Consider the following 18,853-nt stretch of genomic DNA (forward strand, 5'->3'; position numbering starts at 1 on the left):
AGTTATTGGCTTGTATGTATGTCAGTGAATCTATATAAGTAATGTTTAAGGGCACTGATACTTATATTTTTGCACAAGTTCTTCAACACCCCCAACCCCTCACACACACACAGGGGAGATGTAGTGGGGGGTTGGGTGTGGAGTTGTCCTGTAAACTGTGGTCTCTAGGGATCTTGAGAGCTACAGTAGTTCATTCTTCCCTCACTTAATGCAGAACAAAGTAATAATCTCTTACTAACAGAGGGCATTTGAGATTGTATTGGCATACATACACAGTTGTCTATTCATACACAAAACATGTGTTTTATTAGATACTCAGATTTACAAGGTGTTGGGGGATCATTTTCCAAAGTTTGGGGTTGCCTTGCCCAGAACAGCCGGTGTAGTCTACACCATCAGGCCTCACTAAACCGGATTAGGATATTCATCTAGTGTTTAATATTCAGCTATAACTGATCCACACTTTCTTACAACGGTTTAATTCCTGTCAGAAAAAGGCCTGTAGTCTTACTTATATTGTAACTAAGTTTATACTTTCTTTAAACCACATTTCTCCAGACTTCATTCTCACGGGCTGCTAACCCAGGACTTGGAAGGTAACCTACTCTTTCACTTTACAACACATTTAACCCTTTCAGCATGTTTTGGAGTGGTATGTTTTGAATACAATCCACATACTGCAGGCTTAATCTGATTCTGAAGATATTGTACTATTGACCACAGCTACTAAATATTCGAGATTGCTTGATTTTTTTTTTTGTCATGTTAGTCAGTTATCTATTATACACGGTTAATTCTTTAAGCTCAACCAGGATACTTACTTTTCCACCACCCTCAAACACACACACAATTTTTCTATGTGCCACATACATAAAGGGAGGAGACTTTTAAACAACGTCACCCTTCGTGCAATGTAATGTCCTGTGTAAGCTAACACAGCAGGTTTCAGGTGGGACCACTGTTGTACAGTAAAATGTTTTAAGGCAAGTTTTACATCAACTCTTGGTTTTGTCTCACTGCATTTTCTACATTGGCTCGCTAGAGAAAACAGACAGGTCTGTTAACTCCAAACCAATGTATATTCATCACCTATTAAACCCTTAATGCATAGCTAGTTACTGTAAAGTGGGTTGGTATCAGCTACTGGGTCGGTATTTCTGACTATTTTGACTGTTCCAGCTGAATTAACTTGTAAGCCTCTGTGGTTTTATTAAACTGTTTGTTTATTCCACTGATTCTCTCTTGTCACACAGCAGGTGTCGGCCCTTCTTATGCACTCATAACACTCATTAAAGAAGCAGTAGCGCACTGTCTGCTGGGTGTTTCATATTAACAAACACAGCCATGCTTTATATGCTATACCGTCGCGTGCAACTTTATTAGAACACCCCGTGGCTTCTGTTTTTAATTTGTTGTGCAAATGAAATCAAACCACTGTAACTGAAAATTGTCAAAAATGAGCAAATTAGTGATTGTCTAATTTAAGTGATGGCTTTAATAGGCCACTCATACAATTATTTTAAAATGAACACATAACCACAAATGGTAAAATGCATGAGACTTTTCACAAGTTGTTTAAGATGCCTAATTAAAGCACAAAGTGGTCTAACATTTTCACACGAGTGCCTATTTATTCTGTATCACTGATTACGGACTGAAAATTGAAATTCTCACATGCAGGTAGGTGGAAATCTTGAGGTGTTCTAATAATATTGAATACTACTGTCTGTGAAGGAAAGGAGAGAGCAATCTGTATCATTCTGTGGTGTTTATGAAGGAAGGACTGTATGTGATGTGTCTTTGTACATGGTCAGAATAAAACACAATGGCAGAGTTTCAAGGCATGAAAACAGCAGCTACTACACCTTTGAAAGTAAAGTATGGGTAAAACGAAAGGGTTGGTCAGCTGTGATGTTGTGTTAGCACTATGGGCATTCACCGTGCTACATGATTATTGAGGGTGAATTATCATTTTACCAAAAAAAAATAATTAAACATTAAAATGTATAAACATCCATAAAAAGCTATAACCTACCCCAATACCAATTCTATTTCATTGAAAAAACAAACAAACAAACAAACAAACAAAAAGATTCGAAGACTGCACAGAGATATTACTGTTTACAACTTCCTTGCTAGATTTGTAATAAAGCATTTTGATTCTGCCAGTTTGTATAGATGCAGTTATGCAAATGTTTAGAGACAAATTATAGAGAAGTTACGTTTTCTCTAAAAGGAACATCAACTATATTTCCCCTTTATTCTATTAAAAGCATAAGATCACAAATAAGTTCCTCAAAATGTATTTTGTTGTATGTTCTGTACTTGACAGCATGTTTCTGACGACATTTCATGTTGAAAAGTACTTGAAAGGTAGAACCGCTGTTGAGATGATTATTAAATTGTGTTTTATATTTGCATTGTATTTTGTATTGATATATTTTTACGTTATGTAAGATTTTAGTACCTTCCTGAATGATAACGTTACCTATTCATCACTGTTTTGGTGTAAAGATGTAAAGCTTGCCTAAAAAAGTTAGTGATTTACCTAATTGGTTTGAAATACCTAACCACACCCATGAAATCTTACCAGGGCTGTTAGATAACAAAGCAGACAGTACAAATAAAAGTATGCCAATCTGTTTAAAAAAAAAAACAAAAACATATTTTGCTACAGATGTTTTTCGTAAAGATTTGCAGCTTAACAAACCTAAATATAACACATGTCCCTTAAGTACATGTAATCACTGTTGTTGAGCATTCTGATCCATAGTGCTATCATGCATGCTCAAAGTAATGCGCCCATCCCCCCTGTCTACACATCCTGATCCATAGAAGACACTTCTGTCTTTTCTATTGCCACCAATACTTAACAACTGTTTTTCATAATCATAATTAATAAAAATGACGGAGATCATGACTGCAAAAGGCCCCTTCTTCATTGAAACACTTTGTTTTGTGAAAACGGTTCTTATATTTCTGTTGCTCAAGCCTAAGACTTGCCAAACGCTGCTTTCGAAATATGACCAGCAGAAGTTTTTAAGTACATGTCTATAAACTGCTGTAATTCTTAACGACAAAAATAAATGGGTTGCTGTTTAAGTAGTTGGTCTGCAATGTAAGTTTTTGTTAGAAGGTGGCACAAGGAAACATGAAGAGACAGGCACTGAAGACAGACTCTGATGTTCCTATCTTCATGTTTATTGTTTGTGCAGCTCTTTTGAATACATGCTGTCTTGTATGTGCTAAGATATTTTGAAGTGTTAGGTTGCCTTACCTATTACTGAGGCAGTGAGCTGTCCTTCCTCAGCGTGGTGTGAAAATGAAAGCACAGGGCTCCTCTTCTCTTGATTGATCAGCTCAAGCTGAAATGCAGAGGGAAAAAGGAAATGATTCACAGCAGCTCTGTAACTGAAATCTCCAGCTGACTGCAGACAGACAAAGGGAGGCTCTTACCTGCTACTTTGTATTCGAATCAGCCTTACCTAGTTCTTCTTCTTTTTGTTCACTTGCAGTTATCCAAGGTTCAGAATGCAGTATGTGAATTTTATATAACCAGTTTGAGCAGGTTTTATTGTTACTGAAATGACAGACCAGTTATGTTAAAGTCCTAGTAGTGGAGTATGTAGGAGGTTTTAAATTAAATGAGGATGTTGGTTTAAAGTTTTGTACCATTAAAGTTATTTTTTTTTGTTTGTTTTTAATTTTTAAAGTAATGCTTAATCTTGTCCTTAATGTAATACTATAAAAACAAACATAACTGTTCTTAAGTATTATTTTTTAAAAACAGTAAAGTTTGTGGTTTAATGAGTTTACTACAGGTATGAATATGACATGTTCTTTAAAAAAAAATCATATTCTCTCTCTCCCCATGTCATATATATGTAATACATTTACTATGGAGAGGGCAATTTGTCTTTGAGTTGCCCATAGGGGAAAGTAGTTTATGTGTAAAATGTATCAGCGATTCATAGATTTCATTTTGATACTGGATACATGTCTTTGTTATGCAGATGCTAACATGGATGTGTTCTCTATTATATGTATTCCCAAAAATATATGTGTTAAACATGCAGTATGCATTGCAGGTATTGAAATGCGACAGTGCAAGCCAATGTTTCCAGGCGTGTCCCATGTTGATCTGATCCCTGCAGTGCACTACAACCGTGCAGGAGCCAGCAGCTGCTTAGTAATGAATGTCAAGGAGAGAAATGTAAGGAACCTATTTGTGCATGTCATGGTCTGTGGACTTTTTCAGCACATGGAAAGAGCAAAACAAGTCAAGCAAGTTAGCACATCAAAAAAGAAAAATGTGTATACGAACATTCATAACACTTATTAAATTACAAAGCAGTAATTGAAGGTGACCTTGTGTAACCTTGGAACAAGCTGAGATATTAAGAAGTGTTGCCAATTAACACATATGGTGGTTAGATTAGTCCTCATTTAAGGTATATTCGTGGATATAAAAAATACCTTGAACAAGAATCAGTTGTATACATTTAAAGGGCAATGTTTTCTTCTAATTTAAATTCTCTTTGTTTGATTTTCTGTTTCAGTCGTCACTGACCTTTTAACCCTAAAACCCTCAGAATCATGTGTATTAGAAGAGTGTAACTGTTGCAGTGGGACTGGTTGTCCTCTGCTGTTCTGTTCTGAGACAGCTTTTAAAGTCCTTACTATCAATTCTCAAGTTTATAATAGATTTCTTACTTAGATCACTAGTTGCACCTGAGAATATAAAATGTATTTTTTTAAAAATCTATGATAAATGCAATAGGCTGTCGCTGCTTAATGCAACCTTGTGCCATGTATAACCCATAATATACCTGTGTTTAAAGGGTCTGTGTAACTGCCCTTTATAATATCTTTACGCTGTCTAATTTATAAAGCTAACTGCATGTTTTCATATGTCTGCTAGGTTCAGAATTATTTCCTTGGGGAAACATCTTGCATTTACAGTTTTGCTACTATGCATGTAGCTTTATTTATCTTTTTTTTACACAATTTTTTTTTATTTTTATACCTGCTTTGATTGGTGTATTGATGAAATCCAGGGTAAAATGCTTATTAAGACACAGGTAGATCAAATCAACCATTGAATGAAAATAAAGTCATTAGAGTGCAGCTTGACAGTATCATATTGGAAAGGATCATTGGTTTAAAAGTGCTTTACGTTTTCAGCAACTTGTTATCCTAACAACTTTTTCAAGTACAGCCATGGCCAAAAGTTTAGTGTCACCTAGAATTTTAGGAATGAGACATCATAAAAAAAATGTAAAAAAATAACTGTAGGAACATCATTTTTACATTTTATTAAACGTAGTGTAATCAAAGAATCTACAAAATGATATTGTAAGTGTCTGCTGGAAGCCATAACAGCAGTATAGTATTTCCTGTTAGATATTGAAATGTCACAAGTATATGGTAAACTACAACGCGGTATGTAATTCAACATGTTAACGTAGCATTATTCAGATGGTTTCATTTGACTTTAAGAAGCAGAATTTTTTAATTCTATAGGGTGGTGCAGACACTAAGCAAACACTTCATTGAATTTTCAGTGCCCCTCGCAAACCTCAGGTAGAGTGTCTTAACTGCAGGGTTCGTACAGTAGTCTGGAAGTCTGGAAAAAGTATGGAAAAATGCCAAACTGATTTCCAGGTCTTGGAAATGCTTGAAAATCCATGTCTCCGTTATTAATAATTGATTTTGAAAGCGGGTCAGAACCTTAAGCGGCAACAGTCTAAGCAGTTTACTAGTAGCAACTATATTGCTTGTGACCAAATCCCGGGAGGATTGCCCCGTGTAACAAAAAGGATATTGCAGCTCTTGAAAGAGTGCAAAGAAGAGCGACCAGAATTATTTCAGGTTTAAAAGGCATGTCATATGCAGACAGGCTAAAAGAACTGACTCTATTCAGTCTTGAACAAAGAAGACTATGCGGCGACCTAATTCAAGCATTCCAAATTCTAAAAGGTATTGACAATGTTGACCCAAGGGACTTTTTCGACCTGAAAAAAGAAACAAGGACCAGGGGTCACAAATGGAGATTAGACAAAGGGGCATTCAGAACAGAAAATAGGAGGCACTTTTTTACACAGAGAATCATGAGGGTCTGGAATAAACTCCCCATTAGTGTTGTTGAAGCTGACACCCTGGGATCCTTCAAGAAGCTGCTTGATGAGATTCTGGGATCAATAAGCTACTAACAACCAAACGAGCAAGATGGGCCAAATGGCCTCCTCTCGTTTGTAAACTTTCTTATGTTCGTATGTTCTTAACACCCCTGACAACTTCCTAACAACTCAAGCAGTCCTATCCAGTCAGCGCACTGGTATATGTCACATGACTCTGTCTGTTCCAGTGAAACGAAGGGTAAAATGGACAGTACGACAGCCAAAGTATATACATTTATATTGAAGGCTATGATTTAAACAAAGTTACAGACTGGATTTACAAGCTACTGTGCTCTGCTCACCAAGATTCACATTTTGTTATCTTGTTGTTAACTTTATTAAATCGTTAACATTATTTCCCAACCCAGGAAAAAAAAATAAATAGAATACGATAGTTATTATCACTGATTGATTTAAAAAAAAAAAAAAAAAAAAAAAGCTTTCTCTTGCCCGTAGCGTGTTAACATCGCCTTTTTCATTTCTTTAATGTGATTAATAAAATGTACCGGTAATTGTATTTTAAATGTATGGTGCTTGCTTACAGTACCGGGTGCAGCAACACTCTCGGGTCCAAACTGTCAGCTGAGTGTAGATATAGGCCTTCATTATACAATGAAATACTGATTTAAAAAAAAAGAATCATAATCAAACTGCTGCTGCTGTTGGCTCATACAGCTCTAAATAAGGAACCAAGATTTAAATTAACATTTGCAATTAAAATAAAACTGAAACTTTGTTGGTGCGCTTTTATTTTTTTGGGGGGGCTGGGGTGCGGGGGTGGTGATGGTTGGTACTGTGTTCTTCAACGAATAGATATAGCCAGAATACTGGGTGCAGCATGCCACATAGGTACTGTACCTGTAATTCTACTTTTATTCAGAGTCTCATTGCTGCTATTATTATTATTATTATTATTATTATTATTATTATTATTATTATTATTATTATTATTATTATTAGTGGTTGTAGTGACAAATGCTTTAATAGTAAAAAAATAGTTTAGCTAATGCCTTTATCCAAGGTGACATCCTTAACTTACTCCAGCAGCTTATATTGTTTGTTTTGGATTGTCCTTTTACTGTAGCGAACAAAAGGCTTTGGACCCAAATATACTTGTTATAGTGAGGGTGTACTGTATTTAGAATTTGACTTGTATGTTTAATATACGACACTTGCACATTAATACATAATGCATGCACATTTGTTATTTCATTTTTGTTATTTTTCACCTCCCAAAGAGTTCAACATTTAACAGAGGGTATAAAGAACTTTGGATCAGAATCCAATATCATCCCTTACAAAAAAGTTATATACTGCAAGTATACTTGTGAAAGTGTTGTATAAATATCATGTTGATGTTGTTGTTTAGTTTCCAGGCACATTCCAGGCTTCCATCATTAATGGTTTTGTAATAGGGAATTGGGTTTAGAGCTGAAGTCAACCCTAGGCAGTACACAATACTTGGCCCCCAGTGTCAGCTTCTGTCCATTTCTCTGTTCTTCAGGCTATTTAGGGTGTAGCTCACATGGCATGAGTGGCCTTAAAGGCACTTTCTGTTTTTAGGTGGACTGGGCTAAAACAGGAAGGAAAGCCATGCAAGAACCGAAGGAAAGGAAACTTCACAACTTGCTGTAAGCAACAACTCCAAGGACAGGTGACATGCATTACCTAACATTTGCTCAAGAACACCACTTTTCATATAGTTTGCCTTGTGGATGGATTAACAATCCTAGTGCCAACATAAAATGTAACATGGTACTACTGGCACCATTGTCTTGAGAGTTCCAGACTGAATGGATTATAGTATATGGCTATCTTCTCCATGACTTCTCTATCTGACCACTACATAACAGACTGCTGCATTTGTAGAAGCAGTCAGCCTGGTATAATTAAGCTATAGCTGATGGGGGCATCGAATATACAAGGAGATAACATTCTGATTCTGAGGGGGATACAGTCTGATGTGTAATCGAGGACTTTATACCAAACAGTTGTCTCCAAGTACACTATATTCGCATGGTTGCTAAAGCTATTCTGTGACAATGGTTTTTGTATTTCCTTGTTTTGAAGTCTTAGTTTTAATTAAAAATGGGAAGTAGTGCTTCCATTCTGGTAAGTGGCAGGCTGTTGCCATGCTGTCAGTCACCCCTTTTCGACATTTGTTTATTGAGACTGCACCATGATGTTTTATCGCATTTGATTTTTTTTTTCTTATATTGAAGCAAAACAGCATGACCACAATATCCTTTCTAGTCTTCTGGTAAAGAAACTAAAATAGTTTCATTCATTTCACCTCTGAAAGCATACCTTTTTCAGGGGCATTCGTTTTAGTATCAAGGATTGGCACTACTGCTTTTCAGATATTGAGCGTTATTCTCAATGCTCTTTACTCCCCATCATGAGCACCAAACCAAATAAAAAAAGCTCATGCATTTTCATTATTCATTTTAGAATTAATAAAGGTTTTTTTTCCTTTAACTAAATAACATTTGAGAATCTTGCCTGCTATCTTCACATTTGGCCCTTGCAAGATACCATGTCTACTTTATAATTGCATTGTTACTTTTTGTAGCTTTTGTTTTGAGATGTAATCCACTTTTTGTATTCATTGACATTCAGGCTGTTCTTTATTATTTTAACTGCTGCCTAATGTATGAATGGATTCAAGGTGGGTTCCTTTGCAAATTGTAGCAACCCGTAAATAGCACAGTACTTATACCTTCTATTTTTAAATATTCTCTTTAAATGAAGGTCTATCTATTTTAAGAACTGCTATTGTAATTTGCTAGGTTTCCCATACACCTCCACAGCAAAGCTTCTTTTGAAATGTTTTTGCCATACATGTGTTAATGGAAAACTGCAAGTCGTCATTCATTACACAGAGTATTTAAGCGCGTATTTCTTTTTATTGTTGGTGTTCCCATAATGTTTTGTGTGTGTGTGTGTGTGTGTGTGTGTGCACAGCTTTGTCTAGAATTTAGCCTTGTTTAGCTGCTTCTTTCAGCCTTGATTATAGTTATCATTATCTGCCCAGAACTGTCGCCAAAAAGTCCTGCATGTGACATACAGAGGCCTCCCTGTTCATTTCCTTTTGTTCTGTTATGACAGAGCCTTTGAGAGATGTGGTTAATCTGGCAACCAGTGTCTGAGAATGACAAAACACACAGAAGAAAACTTCACATTGTTAAGAGGCTGGGCTTGGAGTTTAGTGCAATTTCAACACCAGTCGGATTTAGACACTGTACAGTAGTAGCATGCAAATCTATAAGAACATTTAAATGCAATCAGTTTCTGGGTAAGTTTGAATTGTTCATGATGTGGCAACTGCAAAACAAAAAATACTTGTGTGGTGAACTGATCAGAAACTACAAACAGATATCTAAAACCACCAGCCTCCACATTAAAAAAATACAATAACAGTGCAGCTGTAGATGGTCAAATAATAAGCCACTGTCTGTTACCCTGCAATCGATTTTCAACAAATGGAATTAAAGTCAAAACGCAAAGCTATGGTGGACATCTTCCCCGTTTCAAAGATTTTCATGAACGACTGCTTTAGAACAGGGTGTTCATTTGCATTATATTCGCAATGGCATTTAGATGGTATTTTCGTAATGATTAATTTACCCCTGTTAGTGTTCACTTCATTGTTCAAGATGCAATGTGATACTGAGTGATGGTCTCTGTGTTTCTCACACTGTTAAAGGTGCACAGGGGGGATTAAGCTTCGGGGTGGCCACCCATAGACACATGAATAGCTGCTATTTGGCAAACCTGTCCTAGAAGACAAGCAGCAGCAAAGGTTTGTCTGTGCTCAGCCATTCAAAATATTTCTAGAGGTCTTCTGCCATGGAGCTACTTGTTTAGAGATACAGTTACACCAAATAGTGTGTATCGGATATGTTCTTTTGTTCTTTGCAAACAGGTTGTTAATTAGTAGCCATGCTCATTGATCCCATTGTACGGGTAAAAGATATCTTTGCATGTTAAATTAAATCCAGTTAAAATCACTGTTAGCCAATACCTCCTTACATGGGACTTTCTATTATTTCTCATTTCTATACTGTGTATAGGCATGCATGTCTGTGTTTGCCACTTCATTGTGTTGGTTCTTGTGCTTTTGTGTTGTCACATGGTAGTCATGCCATGGCTGCAACAAGCTATACCATTCATATTAAGAAATTTTTACAACATGTTGCTGCAAGTGAATATGTGAATATGTTGCTGCTGTGAATATGAGTAGATGTAGGCAGCCTCCACAATAAATAGATTATGAGTCATATGGTAAGGAGGTAAGGAAATGTACTTTTTTTCAATTTTTTATTGCAGAGCGTCTAGAACTGTGATATGCGGACGTTAGTGGGAGATGAGACTCCCTGCAGGCTCTTTCTCTCTCTCTCTCAGCTTCAAATAGGAACATGGCTAGAATATGCACTGGCAAACATCCCAACCTGGAGTCTATTATAAAAAAAGAACTGTGGAAGTACTGTAAAAACTGCCCCGCAGTTATCCTGCAGGGCTGACATTAAACTAGTTTGGCTAGCTATTATTATTTCTTTTTAAAGGACTGTAAGAGCTGAGTTACTGTTAAGCCTGGCGTCTAACTATGAGTAATAGTGACTATACATAAAAGCATTTTCCTCCTAAAGATTCTCTTATTTGATTATATTTTATTTTATTTGACATTATGTTTTCAGAGCAACACATCTCTGAACTGATGAACATCTGAACTGACGAATTACAATTTGATAGAAGAACAGACGGTGTACAGCATGACAGTGTCACCCGATAGCATTGCTAGTCAGATCACATGGTAGACTCGTCAGATCTGTGTCTTGATCCTGAAGAAGCTGCTGACTTCATTGTTTGTTCAGCCCTCAGTGATGATGAGTTACAGCATTAGCTATTCTGTATTGACTCGAACGGATGGTTATGAACTGTGGCTCAGCAAAAACAATACCTTGATGTCTTCCCTCAGAGTCAGATAATGGGCCCTTTTCACAAAATTTTAACTGGTGGGTTATATAATGGTTGCATTATTCGATATTCATGTCAAGTAGCCAGCAACAGTCCAGAACATCTTTGCGAATAAGTGGATTCTATATAAGTCATGAGTTAAGACTACGTGAAGAGAGTGCAATATTTATTAATTTGTGTTTAATTTTAGTTTTCCTAAATGTTCCTTGTTTCTCAAAGTTAATTAAAAATATATTTTGCTTCATATATATACACACACACACTGTATTTGTTATATAAACAGAATAGTACATGAATATTCATGTGGTTATTCCATGAATGAGGACTGCTGATGGGTTGTTTGCGACCATCCTGATGACTGAGATAACCACAGCACGCCATACACGCTCCTGGAGTATTCTGTTGATATAGTAAGTACAATGAATGGAACAGAAAGTATGTTTAAACCTGAATTCAGGAAATACTTACCTTAAATCAAGCTCTCTATCTGCTAAGCAATGCAGTGCTATTTGGAACAGTGTGATTCGACCCTGCCACTGCTGTTGAATTATATATATGTATGTAGTATTTGTTATATAAACAGAATAGTACATGAATATTCATGTGGTTATTCCATGAATGAGGACTGCTGATGGGTTGTTTGCGACCATCCTGATGACTGAGATAACCACAGCACGCCATACACGCTCCTGGAGTATTCTGTTGATATAGTAAGTACAATGAATGGAACAGAAAGTATGTTTAAACCTGAATTCAGGAAATACTTACCTTAAATCAAGCTCTCTATCTGCTAAGCAATGCAGTGCTATTTGGAACAGTGTGATTCGACCCTGCCACTGCTGTTGAATTATATATGTATCGTTGGCTGTCGCTGCCCAGATGTGCCACCGGCATATATATATATATATATATATATATATATATATATATATATATATATATATATATATATATATATATAGATAGATAGATGTGAACCCTCTAGGGGGAAAAAACCTCATAATTTGGGCAACTTTCGGCCCTTCAGAGAGAGGGAGAGAGGGATGGGGATCTGCTGTCGCTCCCAGAGCCAGAGAGGGAGGAGTAGCCTCCGTCACTCCCAGAGCCAGAGATGGAGGAGGATCTAGAACCAGAGAGGGAGGAGGATCTGCCCTGGGGCCTCCGTCGCTCCCAAAGCCAGAGAGGGAGGAGGATCTGCCGTCGCTCCCAGAGACGGAGAGGGAGGGGGATCTGCCGTCGGTCGCAGAGAGAGAGAGGGAGGAGGATGTGGCGTCGCTCCCAAAGCCAGAGAGGAGTGAGGAGCCGCCGCCGCCCCCAGAGCAAGAGAGGGAGGAGTAGACTCGTATAGGTTATAAATAGCTAGATAGATAGCGACAGTCGAGGGTCCTCGGTCTCTCCCTCCTCCTGCGACAGAGCGAACGAGGCTCGGGCTCTCCCTCCTCCTGACGACAGCTCGAGTGGGTCTCGGCTAGTCCCTCCCTCCTAGACAGACAGCGAGGGTCTCGGTATCACCCTCCTCTAGACGAAAGAGAGGTCTCGTCTCTCCTCATCCCTAGACGACAGCGCGGGTCTCGGTTCTCCCTCCTCTAGACAACAGCGAGGGGTTTCGGTCTATCCCCTCCTAGCCGACAGTGAGGGTATCGGTCTCTCACTCCCTCCTAGAGGCCGCGAGGGTATCGGTCTCTCCCTACCATAGACGGCAGGCGGGGTCTCGGCTCTCCCTCCTCCTAGAGACGGCAGGAGGGTTCGGTTATCCCTCCTCCTAGACGGCAGCGATGGGTTCGGTCTCCCTCCTGCTAGGACGGAGCGAAGGGTCTAGGTCTCTACCTTACTACTACAGACGGAAGCGAGGCGTCTCCGGTCTCTCCACTCCTCGAGACGGCAGCGAGGGCTCGGTACTATACCTAACCCTCGGGGCAGCGAGAGGTCCCGGTCTCTTCCCCACTCCTAGGAGGACATGCGGGAGTCTAAGGTCCTCTCCCTCCTACCTAGACGGAAGCAGGGAGTATCCCGGTCTTTCGCACCTCTCCCTCGGCGGGCGCGAGAGGTCTCGGGGCTATCCTCCTCGGCGGCGGCGAGAGTGCGTCGGGGATCTCCCTCCTCCGTGGTGCCGCCGCCTCCACCAGAGCCCGAGAGGGCCCGGGGCCAGCGCCTCCGCCACCAGAGGGAGCCGGGCCGCCGATCTAGATAGATATATATTAGACTGAGCTAAAGCAGAAATATAGATTCATTTCTAACAAGTGAATTAGGAAAACACCTTCATAATTTGGGCACTTTCGGGTAAACCCTGGCATAGGCATTCCATTGATGAATCTGTTTGTGAGTCATTTTATTATTTTACTCAAGCTCCTTTCCAATTACCACAGGCACGCATGGCTTCCACATCAAACTGCTACATTCCCCATGTTATTTTATTAAGGGATTAAATCTGAAGGGATTAGAGGTTCATTTTAAACAAGATGTATACCTGCTTATGCTGATCAGTGCATGAACTATAGACACGATCTTAAGAGCTTCAGTAATGGTGGTTTTAAAACCACCATTAAAAAAAAAAGCTATGCAATTTGGGGTTGTTATTTCTAAACATAATCTAACATTTGAATTGCATAATTAATTTTACTTTTATAGATGGTATATAATAATTTCTAACAGATACTTGGTATTACAGAAGTGTTTAAAGGTACTGCCTACCAGATTTTTTTCAGCATTTTTTTATGCATATTAATAATACAGTATATCAATGTCATGGTTGTAGTCTATAAATGTTTAACTATTATTAACTATTATTGATTAAAGACACATGTTACTCAGGTTGCTCTCATGTCAATGCTATTGTCTTTTAAATGTACACGTCACAATAAAAAATGTGATTTGTCAAGGTTGGCTGGCAACACCTTAAAGACACTGCAAAAGAAAACAAGTGTGACTGCCATTTATATGAACTCAGTTTTCCTTCAGTGCTTATCTTCCAAGGCTGGGCTTTGTTGTGACCAGGGATCGGTTGTTATTGTGGATGTCTAAAAGAACAAGAAAGTGGCCTGTTATGATTTCAAACTGGCTGCATGCGCAAGGGGAAAGGGAGCAGTGTTGAATAAGTACTTCAACAACATTAACAGCAAAACAGGGCATGGCATTTATATTGTAATGCAAAATAAAAGCATATTTAGATGTTAAACTGATGCTTAATGACATCAATGCCAGTAATAGTGCAAATGTTGTTAATAAAATAAGTACCAGTTCCTAATAATAACTGATATTATTAGGAATTGGTAGGTATGTCATTGGAATTGAAGAGGAAAGTGGAATATAAATGATATGGAATTACTGCTAGTTCCTGTAACAGTGTTACCGTGTTGGCATTGTGACACTGTTGTTGCTGATTGTAATCAGAAACCTGGTTGTATATGAGTTACAGTGAAGTCTGTTACTGTACAGTAAGTCATTACAGTTGTCATATGCTTAGATCTTTCTTTGATTTGTTTATGCGCAAAATTTCTTAAGTATCAGCGTCCAATTTTTCTAGCAGTAGTATACATTTTTTATTATACATATTTTTTGCCTGATTCCAGCTTCTTATGACACAGCCTACTAAATCTTTGATAAAAAAAAAAACAATCTGGAATTAATAAAGGAAAATCACTTTTGTGCAGATTTACGTATGACTTTGAGGATCAAAACGTTACATTTTACGTAAAATACAAAAGAATAGAAGTTGTGTTCTTACAACAGTGATAAAAGTGAAAATCCACAATCGGGCTCTACACCTCTGTAAAAAAGCATCTTTTAAATTGCAAAGGATATCACCTTAATAGTAATAATAAAATAAAAGAAATACATAAATAAAAGAACTGGGATTTAGGGATCTTAGCATATTTTAACAATCTTTATACTTCTGGAAGTTCTGGTGTATAGAGGCTAATATAGGACACAGTATACAGTGTGTCACACTAACCCCATTAATCTAATGATAATAGTCACATGACAATTACTGTTTAGAACATGTGGAATATTCAGGGTGGCAAGTTTCAATTCTATTAATACCAGAACACGTTTCCACCCATTAGAGTTACCAAGGGCAGCATTCAAAATAAAATTAATAATAAACAGTAATACAAAATTGAGTAAATTTGTTCTGAATCAACAGCAGCACAGTAGTAGCACACTGTTCTGTGCAGTGATACATACACCCATTGTGCGTGGTTTTTACTGACACCCGCACACATTTAATAAGACTGTAGAATGGGTCTGGGGGGGCAGCTCTCTTTGTCTTCTAAATCTATTGTTGTCTTCCGCATGAAACAGGATTTTTTTTTTTTTTTGTTTAAATCCTGAACCTTTCTTTTCAAATGCAAAACGACCTCGTTGAAGAATGTTACTTTTGTACAAGGTAGGGTCAATCAGGGCAAATGTGTTGGAGGTACACTTGCAGTGAAGTTTAATCAGTTAGGGTCTTCAAATATCAACAGAACGATAATAAAACAGGAATATAAGAAATGCTTTTAAACTAAATAATAATAATAATAATAATAATAATAATAATAATAATAATAATAATAATAATAATAATTAATTTGGGGTAAGATCATGAATTACATTTTTGTATCTTTATAGAAGTGAGATTGACAAACATTTTGTCGAGTGTCATTAGTGTACTAGCCAAACCATTTGTCTACTATTAAGTTTGACATTATTGTTTATGATTATGTTTTTTTGGAGTTAATGATGCATCCCAAGATCCGTTCATCACAAGAAGAAACCTATAATCACATGATAAAAGCCGAAACATGTGTCTACTTAGTTTATAAGTTGTACCTTAGTACTTAAATAAGGTTTTGTCATGCTAAACATAGGAAATATGAATGAAGAGCGCAGAAGTCTGCTGAATGATATGTTCTGTCCACCAGATAAAGACAGGGGAAATCTTTAGATCAGACTTGGCTTTTGAAGTGCCCGATCAGTGATTGATAATATTTATTTGTGATGGTGGCTGACTTTTTGGCTAGACGATTTCTAAATCACATCAGGAAGTCACTGTTTGATAAAACCACAAACCTGCATCATATAATGTATCATAAAATTTAAAAAAAAAAATTAAAAAAAAAAGTGGGCCAATCTGTTTTGTTCATTACGACACCAGTAATCGATATTATGCTATATGGTGCTATTTTCTGAAGTCTTTTGTGAGTCTTATTCACTAGGTCAACATAGAGAAGTTGTGACAGTTCATCAAAAGTAGATGTGTCACGTGCATATGCAAGTGTCTTTGAAGTAGCAATTCTATCAGTCTGACAAAAAGACAGCATTTACGATGTACCATATATTTTCAGATATTAAACTCATAAAAGCAGAGATATCTTTGAAACTCCGGTGCTGCATAACATTGAACAGAAAACAAAGCCTTAAAAATACTAAGTGAACACTAATGCATTGTGTAGAACATGCATCAGGTGACAAACAAGCTCTGGAAACTGGTTCACAATACAGCTATTCATTTCAATTTCAATTTATTTGTTTTAAGAGGATAACGTTTCTTGACACACACCAAACTGCTGCTAGCTGCACTCTAACTGTAATGTCACTGTAATGTGAGCTTGCTGTAGTTCAGGAGGTCTTAACCCATAGCCTGGGGAACACGCGTAGCCCAGACAGCACATTTGTTCTATCCCCCATTACCTGCCTTAAAAAAAAAAAAAAAAAAAAAAAAAAAAACGGAAACCTCTTGCTGAGAACCAGGTATGCAACTTGATTAACTTCGTTTGTTTCTAAGTCTTTCTTTAAATCCTTGGCTTCTAATCTTGGATTTAGAATGTCGAATGATTCTTCTACCTGCCGTACCCATAATTTTCTTTGGATGTCCACTTCTTTCAAGCATATCAGTTGAATTTGTTCTGTGGTGCTTCTTGATTTTTGCTCTGATTGAGGATTTTGCTATTCCATATTTCTTTGATACTGTTCTGTAGCCATTTCGTTTGATGTAGTTTGCTACGAGTGCTTTTCTAAAATGTAATTCCAACTCCTTTGTCTTGACTGTCATCTGCCGCATTGCCAAAACATTCTTCTTCAACAGATGTTGGAAAGAATTACCTATTGTCTTTTAGCTATTGACTGTGTAATGGTTTTCAATCAATTAAAATATTTAATATACTTAATGTGAAGGTGCCAATACTTTTGTCTTGAAGAAATATTTGAAATTACTTCAGTGCTTTTGTAATTTTTATAAAGATTACTTATTAATCAGTCCTCAGAAATTCTGGCATGTGATTGGTTAAAACCTCATCACACGCCCAAAAATAGATTGGACTATTGCCCCCGTGACGCTGCTTTCAGTCACCAGTTTTATTTACAAACTCCGTCAAATTACGTCACCACGCTGAACATCCTTCCTCTTTTCACACAACAAAGCAAAATGGCGGAAAAACCCGCATTTCACATGAATTACAAAAGATACTTAAAACAAAGAGGCTTCAAATACTAAAATCGTCATAAAAACTAAACAAATCCAACTCAATCTATATATATATATATATATATATATATATATATATATATATATATATATATATATATATACACATGCTATACTCTGTCACACATGTGTTAAATTAAAAATCTTTAGATATAGTGATTACACTAGAAAATGGTTGTACTATTAGGAAATGTGTTTATTCTAAAACACCTCCTTACACAAATAAAGATTTGTGGTGGTTCCTTCTCTTGTGTCATTACAGTTTATTTTTCTTTATTAAAACTATGTAGTGGGCTTCATATAAGGGCCTTAACTTATTGTTTTTAACAGTAAACAGGCAACCAACAAATCCAACTGTGATACTATAACAGACCCAATAGAGAACAGAGGCCGTAGATTTACACGTTGAATTCTGTTTCTGTTAATATTCTTTACTAACAGGCCCTGGAGTGCCAATTAAAGTTTCCTTCGTCTCTTGAAGTTATAAAATGTGGAAGCAATTTCAGTTGGCAAACATTTACAACATGCAAATAATTTAGCAACATCAGATTGAAGGCTTGTGTCAACTACAGCTGAAACTACCTGAAGTGGAGGGGGGAAAAAAGTGGGGGCTATTTAATTAATCTAAATAGAGGCAGATCTTATTACCACCAGTGTTATTAAAATAAGACCTTTCATGTCTCCCAGTGCATTACTGAAAATGTATTTCTGTTTGTTAAATATGTAAAACGTCAGAATTATTTACATTATACAAAGTATTTAGATCAGCTGCACTGAAAATGTTTAGGAATCGAATGTACATTTTATGGAACAGACGATAAACACGCAATAAACAATATATAAATGCACGCTGTAATATTTAACTTGTTATACTTAATTTGTTTCTTATTTAAGATCAAACCTGAGGTCTGCTTTCTGATACAGTAAACTGCCTAAATGTATTTGGGATAATTTAGTAAACTGAAAGCAATTAATTATATTTAATTGTACAATTTAGTTTGTTTTTTCCCATTACTAAGTGGTATATAATGCAGGAACACTACATGGTAATGTGATGGTCTGTATGCGGTGCTGTAGCAATGGGAGGAAGGCAAACATGGTATTTTCTTATTTGACTATGTCATGGATAGCTTGTGTGGTGATCTCAGACCAGGAAGTAAAGGACACAGTAGGGTGACTGATGAAGTGCTGCTGCGCTGATTTATTAAAACAAATCTTTAAACAATACAAA

This window comes from Polyodon spathula, chromosome 8 (genome assembly GCF_017654505.1).
Source record: "Polyodon spathula isolate WHYD16114869_AA chromosome 8, ASM1765450v1, whole genome shotgun sequence".
NCBI classification, from domain to species: Eukaryota; Metazoa; Chordata; class Actinopteri; order Acipenseriformes; family Polyodontidae; genus Polyodon; species Polyodon spathula.